The sequence below is a fragment of the Chelonoidis abingdonii genome, chromosome 3, assembly GCF_003597395.2.
Source record: "Chelonoidis abingdonii isolate Lonesome George chromosome 3, CheloAbing_2.0, whole genome shotgun sequence".
In the NCBI taxonomy this organism is placed as follows: Eukaryota; Metazoa; Chordata; order Testudines; family Testudinidae; genus Chelonoidis; species Chelonoidis abingdonii.
Genome location: NC_133771.1, coordinates 10,188,205 through 10,207,646, shown reverse-complemented (window position 1 = coordinate 10,207,646; position 19,442 = coordinate 10,188,205). Strand labels below are relative to the sequence as shown.

General features: G+C 48.2%; 1 pseudogene; it reads right to left on the bottom strand.

The window, feature by feature from the left end:
• Positions 1 to 2,926: 2,926 nt before the first annotated feature.
• On the bottom strand, positions 2,927 to 7,170 carry LOC116815289 (nucleolar MIF4G domain-containing protein 1 pseudogene; annotated as a pseudogene).
• Positions 7,171 to 19,442: the final 12,272 nt, after the last annotated feature.

Below are 19,442 nucleotides of genomic sequence, written 5' to 3'. Positions count from 1 at the left end.
ATCAGCCATTGAGGAAATGTAGCAGGAAGGCATAAGCGAACCTTCAACCAGCCCTTGATTCTCACCCAGAGCTCTGGCCAGTTCCAGGTTCTGTGGGAGTAATAGAGCATTAAATGAAGACACCTAAGTGATTATTGTCCATTACCATGAATAGATGATACCCTGATGCTGTAGTAGGTTTAATCTGGTTTTCCACACTGGGTCTTAAAGGTGGGTATTGACAAGTGGAAGTGAAAAACCTGCTTTCACAACAGGTCCAGGCTTGGGGCAGTTTAAGAGCTGTCTTCTGGCTTGTGCAATGCACCAGCCACATTTGAGAGATGAATGGAGAGGGTCTGATATGCAGTGCCCCTTTCAGCCTGGCTGTTACGCCTCAATGATATTCTGGTGCATTTGCTAAACCATTTGTACAAATGGTCGGTGGTAAACTGAAGGTGACCACTTTGAAACTGAGCCCAAAGAATTGTGAGTGGTTCCAAAAGGAGGTGCCTTTCCGAGTACAAAATATACTCCCGCACTCCTTGTGTTCAGGCGCTAGCTAAGAACCTCTTGTATGGAGTTCTTGAAGAGGGACTTGGACTATGGAGAAACTCTTCCATGAAAAGTGGGAAAACTTCAGCATTTTGCTAGGGAAAATGGGATGCTAGCCTCTGATACCATGCAGAGACTCAAGGATAGCCATGTGTGCTGACCCTCCAAGCTTCATACAACAATATTCTGACATTCGAGAGCTGGGGCATGCTGGCCGGGGCTTCAGTCCTGCTTCTGTTGGAGCCCCAAGCCACTGCAGGAGCCCCTCGTGGGGCTGAAGCTCCAAGACCCCCCCCCCCTTTGGGCAGAATACGGAGGCAACGTGGAGGGAGCACATGGGGTCATATTCCCCCCCACTTTTCCCAGGGTTTGCTGGCCCCGCTCAGTCACATGGTGCTGCAGGGGCCCCTCTCTGCATGGCAGCTGCTGAAGCCGGCAAGCTGGGAGCTGCAGGGAGAGCCACTGCTTTTGCTGCTGCCTCTGCACACGGGGCTAACGCAGTGGCCTCTCCCTGCAGCTCCCGGCTGTTGGCGGCTGCCTCTCCGTGCAGTGCTACTGTAACCCACACACCTCCTGGGTCAGGACCGGCTCCAGGCACCAGCGCAGGAAGCAGCTGCTTGGGGCGGCCAATGGAAAGGGGCGGCACGTCCAGGTCTTTGATGGCAATTTGGCAGCAGGTCCCTCCATCCTTCCTGGAGCAAAGGACCCGCTGCTGAATTGCGGCTGAAGAATGAAGCGGTACGGTCGAGCTGCTGCCAAAGTGCTGCCAATCGCGGTTTTATCTCCCCCCTCCCCGCTTCGCCACTTGGGGTGGCAAAAAAGCTGGAATTGACCCTGTCTGCTCTACAACCTTAGCTAGCAGCCAGTTGACTTTTAGCTCAAGGGGGAGAGCCTCATGCACTGACGTCCCAGGTTCGATCCCATCGCTGTCTGTCGGTGTCATGTGAACACCTGGGAGCTGCAGGAAGGGGCTGCTGAGGGTAAAGAAGGTGTGCCTGAGGGGGCATGACTCAAGCTATTGGGAGGGAGGGACCTTTAAATTGTGGGGGCCCCCACTCTCAGCAGGCATCAGTTGTCTCTGACAGACACCCCCAGTCCCATCATGCTGCTGCAGGGCAGAAACCCAGAGCTCCCTCCACAAGTCTGGTAAGTGGTCGGGGTGGGAGAGGTCTACAAGCTGCACTTTCTCTGTAAAAGAGCTACATGCAGCTCATGAGCTGCAGTTTGGCCTCCCGCACTCTATGACATGCAGTCACGTGAGGCAATGTTTACAAGAGGGGACCTGGGCTGGTTCCACAGTCCTAGGAGAAAGGAGGCAGGAGCCCCAAATTGTATATACCTTGGGAGAGATGCTACTCAGAAGTGGCTCTGCTAAACAAAGTGGTGTACGGGACACAGTTGGGTCCCAGGACTAAACCCCGAGTTCTCCAGAAGGACCTTTTAAAGCAATATCAGGGGGATAGGATTTCTGCATGGCTGCCCCCGCCCCCAATCTGAGACTGGAACTGTGGGCGCTGAGAAAGTTGTGACAGCAATGAGCCCTTCTCCCCCCCACCTCTGCCCCCATTTGAACAGAATGGGCAGTGTCTGGCTCAGCCAGCAAATTCCACAGAAACAATAGGCATTCCTCGGGGGCTGTCTGAAAGGGGCCCTTCTCTTGCAGATAAAAGGAAAGAGCAGAGACAAGCCTCAAAGAAAATTGGGAGGGAATAAAATTATTTTGGGTTGGGCTTTTTTCCTAAGGCAATCAGTTGAATTTTATTTAAAACTGGAGAGTAGTTACAAAACTTACCAGTGACTGCACCATCTAGTGGCCTGTTTTACAACTAACAATACTCTTGTGCTATTAAAAAGCTTTCCAGTTAAAATCAGACATAGACTATTATAGGTCAGAGTACAGCATAGAAACACATTGTGTTTTGTTTAAAATAATACCTGTAAAAAAGTAAACAGCTCTGAGTATCAACCTCAGTCTTAACTCAGGAGCTTGCAGGAATCAGGACGGCTAGAAGCTTGGGGTTGCTGAAATCTTCTGCTTGCTGATTGATAAGTGCAATTAACTAAACTTTAAAGGAAACTCAGCTATCTCCTCTGATGATAATTGGCAACGGGAGGTATACAGAGTGCAGGTCGATGGGAAAGACAATACTTTTTTAAAACAATGCACACTAATGTATAAATATCTGTACTTTTTTTCTTCTTCCGTGTTCTATTTTTCTGTTTCTATTTTCTCCCATATAACCACGTTTTGGGTATATACAGTGCTACAGAACCCCAAAACATGGAGTCCTTTGCAGCATTACAGCCCTGCTCAGCATCTCAAGTCTTTGGTCTGTGAAAAATGTCAAGGTCAGGTTTTGTGCGTTCTTATTTTCCATGCAAGTTTATTTGAAGACTAAAACTCTAGTTTTAATCTATATTCTTTGTCTTGCAAAGTCCTGCCCCCTAGTTCAATTCTTTCTTTTAGTAAGCTGGCTTGTTCAGTGCTTGTGTATGCTTTACATTCTTCAGGAAAAAGTGGGAAGGGAAAAGCTTCAAACCTTCACGCTACATTCCTAATTTTGGGTTGCCAGTTAACCTTCCAAGTCTGTTTTTATTAATAGCATATACAACACTTGTTGCAAGAAGTGGATTTCGGATTTATCTAGTTCACTGAATTCAACTACAGTTGGGCTTGGTGCATTAGCACCCAGGACCTTGAAGACCGATAGTGATTTTGTCTTTAGCAAGTGGGCCAAAAGAGAAACCAGGTTAAAGAAATTGGTAGCCAACAGGTTTCCCAAATCTTGGATTTTGTCCCACATATTGAACTGGAATGTTGTCTGAAATCATCTATCATATTGACAAGACTAGTGAGCCTAATATGCATAAAAGGGGTTATATGTCTTCTGCTGTAGGCAGCAGTCTATGAGAACATGAACAATCTCTCTAGCTGATCTTTAAGTCCAAGCTTCAGAAGTTTTTCAAATGCATCCAACAAGTCCTCACTACTCATCAAGACACAACAAATATTTCTCCTGATGTCCCTGTTCATTCTCTGCTTACGAGCAAGCTCCAGTATCTTTGAACTCATCTTTCCTACAGCAGTTTGTGATGAGTCTTGCTGTTGGTAACACCAGTCATTGGTACTCCACTCTAGGATGACCCTAGTATCCACTAACGGCCAACCCGGTCAGCATTGAGGGGAGATTCCAAGGACACACAAAGTTGAGTTTCTCTTCCAGAACCACTATGGTGGACCTGTGTTCTCTGCAGCTTGCCCAGCTTCTCAACTGGCTCAGAGTCGTAACCTGGGATTTTCTGCATATCATTGTTTTTTAATGCCAGCATAGTAGTGTAAGCAGAGTCAGGATGAGCTCTACCCTGACATCTGGTGGTGAACTGTGGCGAGTTGTGGAAAAGAACTTCAAGGGCTGGTCTTGTTTGCATAGTGTGGCAAAGTACCTGCCTCTCCGTTTGTTAGCTCAGTCCCTTTTAGCCCCAGAGACACAGGCTTGGGCAAAAGAAAAAGAAAAGAAAAAAAAAACCCTTCCCAATCTCACAGGGTCTGGCTGATCACTTCTCAGCCAGCCCCTTGTTCTAGTTTCCTCTCCTTCTGGGGAGAATGCAATCTGCCTTCCAAGGAGAGTCTCAGAGTTTAGCTGCCCCTACTTGCTGACAGCTACTCTTCTACTCCTTCCTTCCTTCCCTCCCTCCCTGCCAGGGAGGTTTTAAAAAGGTCTCCAGCAATTGGAGCCAGCTGAACCTGATTAGTCCCCTGCTAACCCCTGTCCCAGCTGAACCTTATTCCTCTAGGGCTAAGCCTTCCGGGACCAATTACTACCCCTCTCCTGGTAGCTAATTAATTGTCCTGAGTTTGCCACAATAGGCACACTCACTCTGCCTAGCATGAGCCCACAGCTGCCCAAAAGGTAATTTTGACTGCTGTGGGATCCCCAGTTTCTCTGTTATTGGGGCAGGAAGAATAAAGTGTTATTACCCTGATTATGTGAATCAAGGCCAATGGAACTGTTTTCTGACAGAGGGACTCACCATCAACTAAGTAGCACTCGCTAGACAAGAGACATGGGTTCCAACCCCCCCAGTGAATGGTGTGTGAGTGAGTGAGTGAGATTTGTATATCTGATGGTATAGGTTCCCCCTTTGAGGGCCTGAAATACCAGTTGCACCTTCTCCAGTCTCTGCTGTTGAATAGCACAGCTAATTTTGATTCTATTAAGAATTTAGTTACAGGCTGCTGTGCTGAATTCACTTTGGGCTAATGGTGCACCAGATCTGGGGTTTCCCTACTATAAGCTGAAATCACTAAAAAGCTAAAATTATTTAAGAGCTGAGATCACTGAGTGCTGTGTTAACTAGTGGGAAAGCTGAAGATATATTGCTAAGCAGCTGGCAAGTGGAGCAGTTTGTGGGATGGCTGGCACGGCTCATGGAATAGCTGGTGGAGTGGAGCGGCTCATAGTGGAGGCTGCAGCAGAACCCCATAGAGAGGTGGGACAGTTGGCCTTGGATCATGTAAGGTGCCCCTTAACACCCTGCGTGCCCCTTTCCACCTCCCCAATTTCCACCCAGGCTGGGGGGGTGTAAAACTCGGCAGATAAACTTTTGAATCTGGGGCTGCACTGATGAGGGACAGAGACTTTTGGGCTGTTGGACTTTTGGGTGATTTTTGGGTTGCTGGACTCAAGAGACTTTTGGGACTTGGGGGTGGTCTTTTGGGTTGTTGGACTTAAGACCCTGAGGGGGAAAGGATACTGCCAAACTTACTTGGGGGTGGGTCTTTTGCTCATTGTTTGTGTCATGAATCCTGTTTGTGGTGTTTCCCCAACATGATGCAGCATTGTTTCCCTCCTTTATTAAAAGGATTTTGCTACACTCAGACAACGTGCTTGCAAGAGGAGAAGTATTGCTTCTTAGAGGTGCCCAGAGGGTGGTATGTAATTGTCCCAGGTCACTGGGTGGGGGCTCGAGCTGGTTTTGCATTGTGTTATTGAAACAGAACCCCTAGATACTGAACCTGGCCCTTGTTGCTGCCAACTCAGACGGGCAGAAGGGTTATAGTAGTATAAAGTGAACCCTAGACTGGTCCTGAAATTTCTTCCCCACAGCATGTGCTTTGTTCCAGGCCAGCTCCTTCAGGGCCAAAGCATTATCTTTTCTCAAGGAAAAACTCACATTTTCCAGGTGGAGCAGAATCAGTTCAAAGCCCTGTTCTGTAAAACTACTAATGAGCAACTTCAGAATATTAGAGATCAGCAGCAAATGCACTACGTGAAACTTATACAGACGGCAAACAGGTTATCCCATTCTTTCCTTTCAGCATCACTTTGATAGATTTCTTCAAATTTCCTTACTACCACTTCCAAAAAGTGAGCACCAGCCTCAGTTCCCACGGGATGATGAAGAATGCTATCCCAAATGACACGTGCCATCATCCATCTATCCAGCATGCATCATGACTGCAGTAACACAAGCATTCATAAGAACATCTGTTAGCATTTATTCCTGTCCTTTGCTACTGTTAGCCACGTATATCTCTTCCATCTGTCCACTTATGGAGGCCAAATTTGGTTCACTCAACCTGCTAATTAGACCTTTCACTGTTTTCTTCAGTCTTCCCAGTTCTTCCTTCTTCTTTTCATCCACTGTCTCATCAGCTGTTCTCACTGGAGGGGGAACACACTTTGGCGCCTTATGGCGAAAGCTCGTCTCCTCTCTGGAGGTGTTGGCTTCGTTGGGTTTATTTATGCCACCAACCTCTGCGGACATGGAAAGATTTCTGCTTCCTTTCCTCTCATGCTCCCAGTTCCTTTCCACCTCTGCCTCTTCTGAGGTTTCTAAAGTATCCTCACCTCCTCATCTCTGTCTAACTTCCCCTCCTCCCCATTAGCTTCCTCCTCCCCATCTAGTTCCCCCCCTCCTCATCTAGTGACTCCATATTGATATCCTCCCTATCATCTTCTTCCCCTCATTCAGATCTAGGTGCCCCTCATCTGCATCCTTTTCCTCTTTGGCTCTAGATCCTCCTTGCTGCTCTCCTCATAGAGGTTGGAGAGGGTGGTCTCAGGCCCCAGGGCTTCCAGCATATAGCCCAGCCCATTCTGCGTGAAGCTGTGCAGGATGGAGGAGATGCCCCCCTCTTCCTGCACTTGCTGAGCCCCAGACGCCGCTCCAGCTGCCGGATCCCCTTCTCCATGTTGGCCACCAGCAAGGGCTGTTTCTATACAGAGGCCGCAGCAGAGGTGCCGGGTCCGTGCTGGAAAAGCTGCTTAGCTTTCTCCTGGGAAAGCTGCCGGTGCTGGTCTCCAGGGGGTGATGAGGCCAGAACTGCAGCAGAGGAGGGGCATCTCTCTGGGCCTCTATCCGGGCCCTCTGGTTACTCACTCCAGCTAGCTCCTGCCTTGCTCAGCTCCTGGTGGTGCAGGCAGCACTGGCAGCTCCACTTGAGCCTGCACTTTTCCTTCCTCAGCTCATGGTGGCTCTTCCTGCCCCAGCCCCATGTGGGTTGGGCTCCCGGCCTCCCAGGGGAGGAGAAGGGTGGCTCCCAGCCACCTGCACGAACTCCTGCACCACCAGCCATAGCTTCTGCAGCTGCCTGCTCCCAACGCGGCCTCCTCGGACTCCTGCTGCCCGCATCATGCTCCTCACAGTGGGGCCACAGTGACATAGCACACTACCTGGGTGCCACCATCTTGGGTTGGTGATGTGAAGATATCTGGGCCGTTGTAAAGTTATTTCTATAGGGCATGGGTTTCAGGCCTCCTCTGGATGATGAATGAAGCTGAGGTGAGGGAGTGTTTTTATGGTCTGGATTAAAACCCCATTAGATTCAGAGGTGAGAAACTTGCCCTTCAGTTAACATTCCTGCAAACATAAGCCCCACCTAAAACAAAAGGTGTGTGTGTGAACTGGCCCAGGAGCTTTTGGGCTGAGGACTGTCAAGTTTTGGGTGTGGGAGTGTGAGCAAACCCACATAATGAGGTGACAGACAAGAACAGAGAGAGGCAGTGGAAAAGAGGTAAGAAAAAGCCAAGCAGGAGCCTGTTACCATAAAGAGCTTGGTCGGATCTACACTAAACACTTACTTTGGTATAACGATGTCGCTCAGAGGTGTGAAAAATCCACACCCCAGAGCAGTGCAGTTATACCGACCTTAACTCCTCATGTAGAGAGAGGGAGAGCTTCTCCTGCCGCTTTAGCTACTGCCTAAGCCAATGAGCGAGTTCTCTCCCGTCGGCTTAGAGCATCTGCATCAGAGCACTACAGCGGTGCAGTTGCATTGGTGCAGCTGTGTGGATGCAGCATTTGTAGTGTTGACCTGCCCTGTGTCTATGCTGCAGTGGCTGGCCCATGTCAGCTGATGACAGCTTCTGGGGCTCAGGCTGCAGGGCAATCTAACTGCAGTGTGGACATCTGAGCTCAGGCTGGAGCCCAGGCTCTAGGACCCCACGAGGGAGCATGGACATCTACACTGCAATTTTATAGCCCCAGAGTCTGATCCCCTGTGAGCCTGTGTCAAATGACACAGACCAGCCAGGGGAGTTTTAGTGCAGTGTAGACACATCCTGCGTGACTCTGGAAAAAGCTAGAGAGAGCTTTCGAGTCTGGTGTTGACTACATGGGTTTATGGGGGCTGGTAAGTTGGTTCCTTATGTGGTCAGAGACACAGGACTTTGTACATTCTTTGTAACTACACAAGGTTGCATCCAAGAAATACTTGGCTACCACCAGTTTCTACTCCCAACCAGAACATTTACAGGTCCCCAAATTCAGCCCTTTCAAGCACCAGGCAGCAAGCCAGCCTGTAAGGTAAAGAAATGAGTACAGTTCACACCACTCCCTCCTACTCACTATTGCCACATTGGCCATGCTGTCCCTGAGAACTAAGTACATTGCTCCCGATACGCGCGCAGTGAATCCTTGTTCTCCGCTGCCTTCCCCTCCTGCAGTCACTGCAGTGCCAAGTGACTATGGAAAGCAACCCAGTCACTCACTTTGCATTCGTTTGGTGCAGGGATCAGCGACAGCACAAGGATGGAGAACTGTGCCTAGTCTGCCTCCGCTGGCTGTGGGAGGGATCCTCTCTAGGTTCATCTCTAAATTGGCTCTTCCTTATAACACTGCTGGGGGCCCTTGTAGCAATCCTGCACCCAGCTCGCAAAGCTCTCTAAGGGCTTCATCCTGCTCCCAACAGCAAGTCCCCCAGACTCCAGCGGAGATGTGGGCAGCCCCTGAGGTTTCCAAATATTTGAGAGGTGACACACCAGCTTCATATGCCTTTGCAGCTCTCCACTGGATGATCTGTATCTAGAATGAATGCAACTGCTCATCTCCCTCATCTGATTTGTTCCCAGGGAATTATAGTTACCAGAGAGTGTCTTTGCTTTGTAGGATTCCCGCTGGAACCAACCATCCAGCATCTCCGGGGATGGGAGAACCTTACAGCCTCTGTCAGTGATTCCAGTTCCACAGACGCCTCGGCTGTATCGTACAGTCACTCAGCTATTGGCAAGTGACACAGGCAGATTATATATATATCTATATTCCCTTCACTAGCTGTGTGACAGCTACTGTCTGCATTAGCTACACATTTGCTTCCCCTATTGTGGGCTGTCATAAACAGATAGCTAAGGGATAATGTTTCTTTTACCTGTAAAGGGTTAACAAAGAGAACCAACACACACTGATCCACCGCCAGTGAGCCATATCAGGGAAACTGGATTTTTTCCAAGCTAGGGAGGGGATGTTTGGTTGTGTCTCTTTGTTGGCTCTCACTATGGGGGATCTTTTTATCTTCCAGCTTCTAATCTTCAGTTTCCAGTTGTTGAGGTACAAAGTAGAAAACAATGAAGCTGTTATTGTTTTTTTTTTTGTTATTACATGTGTGAGTTTGCTGAGAATGTTTTAAAGTGGATTCTTTTGGATAAGGCTGTTTATTCATATTTTTCTTTTAGTAATTGACCCGTATTGCCAATTGATGCAAAGAATATTTTTATGTCTTTTCTTTCTTTTTATCTAAACTTCCTTTTTAAGACTTGTTTTGAGGTTTTTTTCTCTCTGGGTAGGCTAAGGAACGAGGGGAGGGAATTCTCTTTGTGTTAGATCTATGGAGGGTAATCTCTGCAGCACCATGGAATTGGTGGTGAGGGAGGACGGGGAAGGGACTGCATCTTTTTTTCACCTTGTATTGGTTGTCTCTTTGTGGAAGAGAGGAGACATGCTTCTTGGTATTGTGATGTAAAGAGGTTGCATCAGTAACTCTCAGGTTAGCCCAGAGAGGAAATTCTGGGTGGGAGAGAGGTGGTGGGGGGGAATGGTTTATTTCCCTTTGTTAGGAGACTGAGGGCATCTGAGTTTGGGGTTTCCCCAGGGAAGGTTTGGGGAGACCACAGTGAGCCAAACACTGGAAATTTTGGCTGGTGGCAGCGATATTAGATCTAAGCTGGTAATTAAGCTTAGAGGCTTTCATGCTGGTACCCAATCTTTTGGACGCTAAGGTCCAGATTTGGGAATTATATCATGATAGGGGCTCTGACATATTTTCTGGGTGACTTGCAACCATGTGTCACACTTCACATTCCAGGATCTCAAAGCACTTCCCACGCTTTGATCCGCAACTCCTGGTGCGGTGCACACTGGCCTGTATGTGGCTGTTGCACTCCAATGCCTGGGAAGATTGAGGTGACACGGGCACCTCTCCTCCCTGCTTCCTCCTTGCTCAGAGTGCGCAGTGCTGCTAATAAGCCACACTAGGTGATTCACCAGAGAAGTGGAGCCTTGGCTCCACCCACTGCCTGTCCACTTGCTCTGGGGGAAGAGTCATGGGTATGAGTCACCCACATGCCACTTGCCAGATCCAAGATCCAGGGAGCTCACTCAGCAGTATGAGGGAGTCTTACTTCCTCTCATGCCCCTGGATGGGTGCATATGTGCTGACTCCATGGGTGCTCTAGGGCTGGAGCACCCTCAGGGAAAAATTAGTGGGTGCTCTGCACTCACTGGCAGCCAAACTCCCCATACCTCCCCCTCCACCTCCTCCTCTGCCCCTGAGTGCACCGCGTCCCCGCTTCTCTGCCTACCTCCCAGAGTGTCCTGCCTGGCTGCTGCCAAACAGCTGTTTGGTGACGTTAGCAGGCTCTGGTAGGGTGGGGGAGGAGCGGAATGTGGCGTGCTCAGGGAAGGAGGTGGGGCCGGGGTGGGGATTTGGGGAAGGAGTTGGAATAGGGGCAGGGAGGGGGCGGAGTTGTGGCAGGGATTTTGGAGAAGGGGTTGGAATGGGGGAAGGGAGGAGGCAGGGCCTCATGGAAGGAGTGGAGTGGGGGCAGAGCCAGGGGCGGCAGGGGCTCAAGCACCCTCAGGAAAGCAGGGAAGTCGGCACCTATGGATGAGTGTGCAGTCTAAGTCACAATTTTACCCAAACTTATTAGGTTCGGCCATTCTTAAGTTAAAATCCCTAATTAGAACATACCCTAGAGAATTTTCCACCACTCACGCACTGGAATAACTCAACAATAACTGGATTCAGTTTGCTCAGCCTTCCCAGAGCAATTCACCTTGGGGCTGAGACAAAGCATGGAGAATTTCACCTCAAAAGGGGTTTGTTTGGAAGAGCCATGAACAACTGGAACAGTGGTGGCACCCCGGAAGTTCAAACTCAACCTTATCTAGAAGCCAGTGTTACATGAATGCACTGAAATAGACCCATTGCTGGTCCATATGAAAGTCACTCCTGTACAGATATTCTAACCCCATTACCATAGGATATCACAATTTGTAATTGATTTATTCTCACAGCACCCCTGTGAGGTAGTAGGATAGTGCTCTCATCTCCATCTTGCAGATGGAGAATCAGGGTACAGAAGGATAAGGTGACGTCTTCAAGGGAGTCTGTAGTAGAGCAGGGACTTGAACCCAGGCCAGTGCTCAAGCCACCGCCCATACTTCCTATTACTCTTGAACTTTGGACTTAAGAGGCTTGTAGGCCTTGTGTAGGCCTTTTGCATAGGAGTGAATTTCACCGGGTTCTAAGGTGACCAGACAGCAAATGTGAAAAACTGGGACGGGGCTGGGGGGTAATAGGAGCCTATATAAGAAAAAGATCCAAACATCGAGACTGTTCCTATAAAATCGGGACATCTGGTCACCCTACCGGGTTCCTTAGGTGGTTCTTACCATTGCCTGGCTCCAGCTTCAGGCCTGGCGAGAAGGTGGGGTCTTGCGGGGAAGATGAGGTGCAGGGGGCGGGGCCACAGAGAGGGGTGGGTACTCATGCCCCCCACACTTCTACCAAGGTTCCAGCACTCCTGCTCCCACCGACATAGCACTATCTACACAGGAGGTTAAAGTCAGCATAACTGCATTGCTCAGGGGCGTGGATTTTTCACACCCATGAGTGACATAATTATATCAAAGTAAGTGTGTAATGTAGACCCAACTGTTAGGGTGGTTAAACACTGGAACAAATTGCCTAGGGAGGTTGTGGAGGATTTTAAGAACAAGTTAGACAAACACTTGTCAAGAATAGTCTCGTTATTACGTAGTCCTGCCTTGGGTGCAGGGGACTGGACTAGATGACCTCTCGAGGTCCCTTCCAGTCCTATCACACTTCTGTGATTCTATCATTCCATAAGCAGGTAAGGTTTCCCCATCTAGCTGGCATTTATAACACTTCCTGGGTTCATTCTGCTGGAGAATGGACTGGATACTGCACTCTAATTACTTTAAAATGTCAATGAATGCCCCCGAGTATTTGGAGATATGATTTGGTAATGAAGTCATTTAGCAGGCTAGCTAAACATGACACTCCATCTGTGAGTTCGCGTGAGCCTCTCACTAGCAGACTGCACTAGCCAATAAGGGCTCAATCCAGTCTGGACGCTGAGTACATCCTGCAATTTACAAGAGGTGCTCAGTGCCTTAGCAGGATTGAGCCATTATCGCTCATGCTGCCGGAACAAGGACTGTATTTAGACTGAGTAACTCTCAGCTCCTCCGGACAACAATGGGAGCTGAGGGCACTCAGCTTCTCACAGGAGGGAATCCTCCAGGATTTGTCAGGCTGGGCCTGTGGCTCACAAGGCTATTGCCTTTCAGATCCTCTAACACAACTGTCAGGGCCCCTCTGTCAGAAAATAAACCGGCACACGCTCAGCGATAGCAGTAGCCTGGCATTGCCCAAGTCTATTGCGGCACAGTGAAGTGCATTATGGGAAACCTACACCTTCTTCCGAAGCATCAGCTGTAAGCATAGATTTGTGATAATTAATAAAAGTTTGTCCTTGAACTGTACTTTTTATTCTAAGATTTCCAAGCGCTGAGTACGTACAGTTGTCTCCGTGTGACAGATGAGGAAACTAAGCATGGAGCAGGTTAGTGACTTGTCCATGCCCACACAACAAGATAGATGAGGGAAACTCTGTGGGTGAAGCAAGTTTGATCATCAGGTGACCTCATTGTTATCCTACAAAACGTAACCCACTAAGCCCTCTTTCTAGCCTATCACTGCAGGAGTGTTAACAGACCACTTCACCTTGAAGGGCCCTTAGAATATGTGCTAACGTCTTTTGATAAACTATCTGTTCCACCTTGTATTTAGCTGTGACACTTTGAGTACCTCTCCCAGTGTAGACATGATACATCGCTGAACTCCAGCAGTCAAGAGGTGGAAGCAAAGTCGATGGGGTAGCCGAAGCCATCAATCCAGTGCCGCAAGACGCGAAGTAAGTAATTTTAATTCAATCTAAGATATGTCGACTTCAGCTATGCTATTCTTGTAGCTGAAGTTGCATAGCTTAGATCGATCCCTCCCCTTCCCCACCACACTGTTGACCAGGCCCCAGACCTGGAGAAGAGCTTTATGTAGCTTGTGACCCTCTCTCAGAAGTTGGTGAGAAGTTCTCCCTAGAGGTGGTAGCTAGGCTGGCAGAAGAATTCTTCCATAACCTTAGGGCATAGGAGTCGACTTCCCCGCTTTCCCATGGGTGCTTGACACTCCTGCTCTGCCCCTGGCCCCTCCCCTGCTCCGCCCCTTCCCCAAAGCCCCAGCTCCAACTTCTTCCCCAAATCCCCACCCAGGCCCTGCCTCTTCCCCTGAGTGTGCCACATTCTTGCTCCCCTACTCCCTACTGGAGCATGCTAATGCTGCCAAACAGCTGTTTGGCAGCAGCCAGGCAGGAAGTGCTGGGAGGTAGGCAGAGGAGCAGGTACGTGGTGTGCTCAGGGGAGGAGGAGGAAGAGAAGATGGGGTGGGGGGTGAGGGGAGCTTGGCTGCCAGTGGGTGCAAAGTACCCACTAATTTCTCCCCGTGGGTGCTCCAGTCCCAGAACACCCACGGAGTTGGCGCCTATGCCTTAGGGCCATCTACACGGGTGTTAGGTCGGCTTAACTACACATGTGAATTTTTCCCACCCCTGAGCGACACTGGATCAACCTAACTTTTTAGCACAGACCTGGCCTAGGTGTGGATCGACATACCAAGAGAGGAGCGCCAATGTCGCATATGCCCAGTCCACTCCTCCTTTTGCACATTCGCACTGGACTAGACATAATTTGGCACCCAATCCATTGTTCGGAGATGCATTCTGCAGGGCAAGTGCTCCATAAAAGCAGTGACTGACAGATAAATAAACATCAAGATTGGGCTATCAATGGTTCTTTTTTGTACTAAAGCGATTTAGTTACTGATGTAAGGCCTGCTTCCAAGCCTATTGAAGTCAATTCCTGTGTATTCCTGGCAACTTTGAATGTGCCGAGTTGAAATCAGTTACACAAATATGAATAGAATATGAACAGGGGGTCAGCGCCAGCTTCATTTTTGTGGTAATGCAGTTCTCCAGCCTTCATTTGTGTGTGTATTGATTTTATTGTGCAAGTAAATGACTCATTTATTTGCTGGTTAGAACAAAATTTCTTATTAATGTTTAAACTCAGCTGCATGCCATTCTAACATGCAGGGGTCTGGGTGCTTTTCTTGTGTAACTTGCAGGTCTTCCTCCTGGGCCCGCCTGGCTTGAACTCAGTGCGGGACTGAGACCTAAATGTGCATTTTGTAATGATTATTTTATACTGTTGCCAGGAAGGGCAACACCCGCATGGAAGTGTAGGAATGATCATATTTTACACCTGATCAGAGGATCTCAAAGCACTTTACAAACAGTCCTGAATTTATCCTCGCAGCGCCCTTGTGAAGCAAAGTATCGTCAGCCTCCTTTCACAGAGGGGGACACTGAGGCACGGAGAATGGGAGGGAGCAATACTCAGACAATCTTGTGCTTATATGGGGTGCGCTAGGGTCCTAATTCATACCCATGCCCTTTATCCAGACTCACGCCCTAGCAATATAACCCTAATCTCCCCATGCTGTTCCACAGGCTGTGATCACTACAGCTTCCCAGCTCACACCTTTTCTACAGTATAGTGTTAGTTACAGGGCATGGTTTTTAGCTCAAGTTAATTATTGTCAACTGCCTTGGCGAACACATTGGTGAGTAGGGCCTGGCCCCTCCCCAATTGTTTAGTCCAGGTCACACGTCTTTGGGAAGCCAAAAACCTGGAAGAAATTAGTGAAAGTCCAGGCTAATGACTACAAAGGTGTTAGCTAAATTGAATTAACCAGCATCCAATTCACTTGGATTCAGAGAAACTTTAGTGTAAACAAAGCCATGCAGGATAGAAAGAAATGGCTTCACTTTGCATGACTCCACCTCCTCACCTCACTCTCATTTTGCTCCTCCTACCCCTCTGCTTGCTCATTACAACCCTCTCTGTACAGTTGGAAAGGGATGTCTTCCTTTCCAACTCTGGCCCTTGGGCCTTGTTGGATGCTACTCTGTGCTTGGAGCAGCTTGTGGAGGGGAGCCAGTGTGGCCTAGTGGCTGGGCTTCTGGAGAGTCGGGTTCAATTTCCTGCTTTGCTAGGTAATCTTGGGCAAATCCCTTCCTGGTGTTTGCCTCAGTTTCCCCAACTGTAAAAGGAGGATAATGGTACTGACCTCCTTTGTAAAGTGCATTGAAATCTGCAGATATAAAGTGCTCTACAAAGTCTAGTATTTATTATGTATACCAGGGCTCAGTATTTCCTTCCAATCCCTTCTTAAAGAGTATTTTTCCACGCAGCCTGCCATTGAGGATCTGCTGCTAGCAGGCGTGCTCACAAGCACCTGCTTTTGAACCTTCACCCCATGTCAGATCTGCCCAGGTTAGACTCTAGGGTGGGAAGCATGTCTCTTCGTGTTTTATGCATCTGTAAAATGCCAGGGACACTTATGATGCTCTCTATTCACTGATATACAATAAGCATGGCTGTATTAATGAAGAGCATAATGGCATTAGAAGACCAGGGTTGAAATCCTGGCCCTGGGGAAGTCAATAGGAATTTTGCCAGTGGGGCCAGGATTTCACCCCGGGGTCTAATCCTGGTTCAGATATTTACTTGCTGTGTGATGCTGGGTCAATCACTTAATCCCTCTGTGCCTCAGTTTCCCCATCTGTTAAGTGGAGGTGTTAACTTCCTCACAGCAATGTTGGGAGACTACATTCATTTGTTTTTGCAAAGTGTTTTGGGATCCTCAGGTGGGAAGCACCACAGATGTTAACAAAAAATGAAGGTCAACGGCTCCATTACCAGAGTGCCCGTTGCATTTAACCTCACACGGTGCTGATGAGGGAGGGAAGCACTGTTCTCCCTATTTTACAGACGGCAAACAGAGAGACTTTGCCTTGTCAAATAGGGAGCCTGCAGTTAAGAAGGGCAGTGAAAGCACATCTCAGGAGTCCCAGGCCAGCACCCTAACCGCTAGACCATCCTTCTTTTCCATGGCAATTGTCAAAACAGCCTCCTGATGAAGAACAACAAAAAAGCCTCATAAGAAATTTCTCCCCAGTAATTTAAGACTGAGATTTTCAAAGGTGCCTAGAGCTGTGCATTTAAATCTCCTCCGCAGCTCTGAAAATCTCCATCTGCATGGTGCAGATGGCATACACCTGCTGATACCTTATGTGCAGCCAGCTTGGGTTCCACGCAACTGATCAGTCTAGAGCACCTGGTCCGAGAAATGGCAGACAGCAACTCTGCATGGCTCCATTTGATGTCATGTGGATCGGCAAACCCACAATAAGCCAATCCGGTACGATGGACCTAGCAACCAAGTTTTCAGTGTGTTGGCTTGAGAAAGTCCTTGATTAGTACTAGGCAATAATGCATTGACAGGGACATTGCTGGAAGATGAAGCCTACCATTGGCAATGCACGTGAACCAGAGACCAAGAAATCTAATACGATGGTGGACAGGCAAGTAGATCGGGTCAAATAAGTGGTGTGATTACTGAGCGGCGAGGTGGGAAAGGGATGGGAGAAACACACAGTTTTATTTTCAAACACAAACTCCAGATCACATATTTTTTATCCACACTGAATGTTTTCAAAACTACATCCAAATTATGTGATTTTTTCCGCATTAGTTAATATAAATAATAATCTAAATCCCTCCCTCCTGGCACCTGACTCTACATAGAAACATGGTTCATTTCTGGGGGCTCAGATGACTCATAAACCAGAATGAAGTCTTAAATCACTAGAAAGTTAAACTCAGATCCGACACACCCCCTGGGGAGGAGCCAGCTTCAACATTGTAATGGACTGGCTGGTGAATTCGCAACATTGCCCTCTATTGGATGGAATCCGAATTTCTCAAGAGGTACAAGTGCAGCAAATAATTAACTTGACAAGTTTTCCTCTCCCACCTCCACTTATTTGCAAATTATCCACAAATAAACTTTGATTTTTTTTTCAAATGTGTTTGTTATCTGGACTGAAAATCACTTTATGTGAATATTTCTGCCCCGTGGGCTGTTTGCGAGCTGTTAGCTTCATCACTGCCTTGGACATTTATGGTGTATGATTAATCGGGCATGTATTATTATGATCATTATTATTATTTATTATTATCGTGGGAGTGCCCCAGTCATAAGCAGGTGCTGTACAAACACAGAACAAGGACACATCCCATAAATCGCCTAGATGCTTTGGACAATCTCACCCTTAGGCTGTGATTTTCAAAGGAGGCTCCCCACTCCCTTTAAAAATTCCAGGTGTAATCCCTCGACTGTAAAGAACTGGCTAGGGTGTTTGATGCCACAGCTTTTTCTTAATTGGGATCAGCACTGCTCAGCTGTGTGTCATAGGCCCTGCTCTGCTAACAGCTACAGGACAGTCTCCTTTTACATACAAGCCTGTCCTGTGAGAGCAGGAGGAGCTGAGTTCTTGCTGCTGTGTGTGTGTGCGATGTGAATGGCCCTGGTGTGCAGCAGAGAGAGGAAGGCAAAGAACCGTAGAGTGGGAGACATTTTTCCCCCTGACCTGCACAAAGGGGGAGGTCATGCATTTCTCTCACAAAAGCTTAAGAGCAGTATGTGAAAGTGGGGATGGGGAATGAAAGGGTTTAACCCTTCAGAGCACTAGCAACTTCCAAACTGCCAGACAAACAAAAGCTGAATGCTCAATGTTTTAAAGAGACAAGGCGGGGGAGGCAATATCTTTTATTGGTGAAATAAATGAGCTTTCGAGCTTACACCGCGCTCATGCTGGAGAGCTCGTCTCTCTCCCCAACAGGAGTTAGCCCAATAAAAGATTTGACTTCCCCTTCCTGGTCTCTCTAATATCCTGGAACCGACACGGCTACCACAACACTGCAAACCACAGTGTGTTTTAAAGTCAGGCACAGATACTTAGATACTAAGGTGAAAAGTGCTCTACAAGTATCCAAAGGGTTAAACTTTAACATTGCTAGAAAGGGATTTAATTCAGCCCCACACCTGGCAGCCACTGCTCTTTACTCACTTAAGCACAGTGTTTAAATCTATCCCAAGGCATAGGGCTTTGGTGAATCTGGGCTGAGATAGCTTCTGCCCATCTTTTCAGTCTCTGAGGCCATGGCTACACTTAAAGTACTATGGTGGCAGGGCTGCGGCTGCACTGCTGTGTAGATGTTCTCTGCAGTGACGGCCGGGGTTATCCCATCAGCATCATCAATCCACCTCCCTCAGAGACGGTAAGAGTTCTTCCATCAACCTATACAGGGGTTGGCACAGCGATGTCTCCTGGGGGGGTGGATTTTTCACACCCTGGAGAGATGTAGCTGTGCCAATGTAAGCTTCCATTGTGGACCACCCCTGAGATTTGAAGGCATCTGAGCACCTTTCCAGTAAGAAATGTTTAAACACAAGGAGGGGTTGTTGCTAGAAAAGCACATAACACTGTTTCACTGACTAGTGTAGCCAGGGCCAGACGGCATCATACGTCTTATAAGAGAAACATATTTTCACTCATATGCCTCTCTATCTCCCTACCCAGTCGTTCAGAGCTCAGCCCTATTCAGTAGCTGGATCTGAACAAAGGGCTTTCAAAGCTCCTCCCATAGACCCCCATGACTGCTCTGTGACCTCTGTGCAAGAAGCCTGGTCTGGGAACCAATAAACAGAGGCAAATCACCACTGGTAATGGTCCCAAATAGGAATATCCTGGGGTGGCTCTGGAGTTGCTTCATGCCAGGGAGTCTTCATGCAAGAGCCATTGGCACATTTTGAAATACCCTGGACTCCTGTTGTTTTTATTACATCTGGTTTATTACATCTCAGGCATCTCGGCTTGCCATCCTCAACAAGTGCCAGCAACCCAGCTGCTTTGTCAGCTACACTGACTTCGAGTCTCATGCACCTGGCCCTCCTTCTCTCCTTACCCAAACAAGCTGAACCTGGGTGTGTTTAGGACCCAGTCCAGCTGCTGCTCCCTTTCAGGTTTCTTCAGGGTTATTCCTTGGTGGGAGGTAGGGTCCAGGGCTCAGTGGCGTGAATGAGAGGGAGACAGAAATTCTGGACTGAAAAGCTCCAACTGGAATAGCTCGCCTGTATCCAGGCA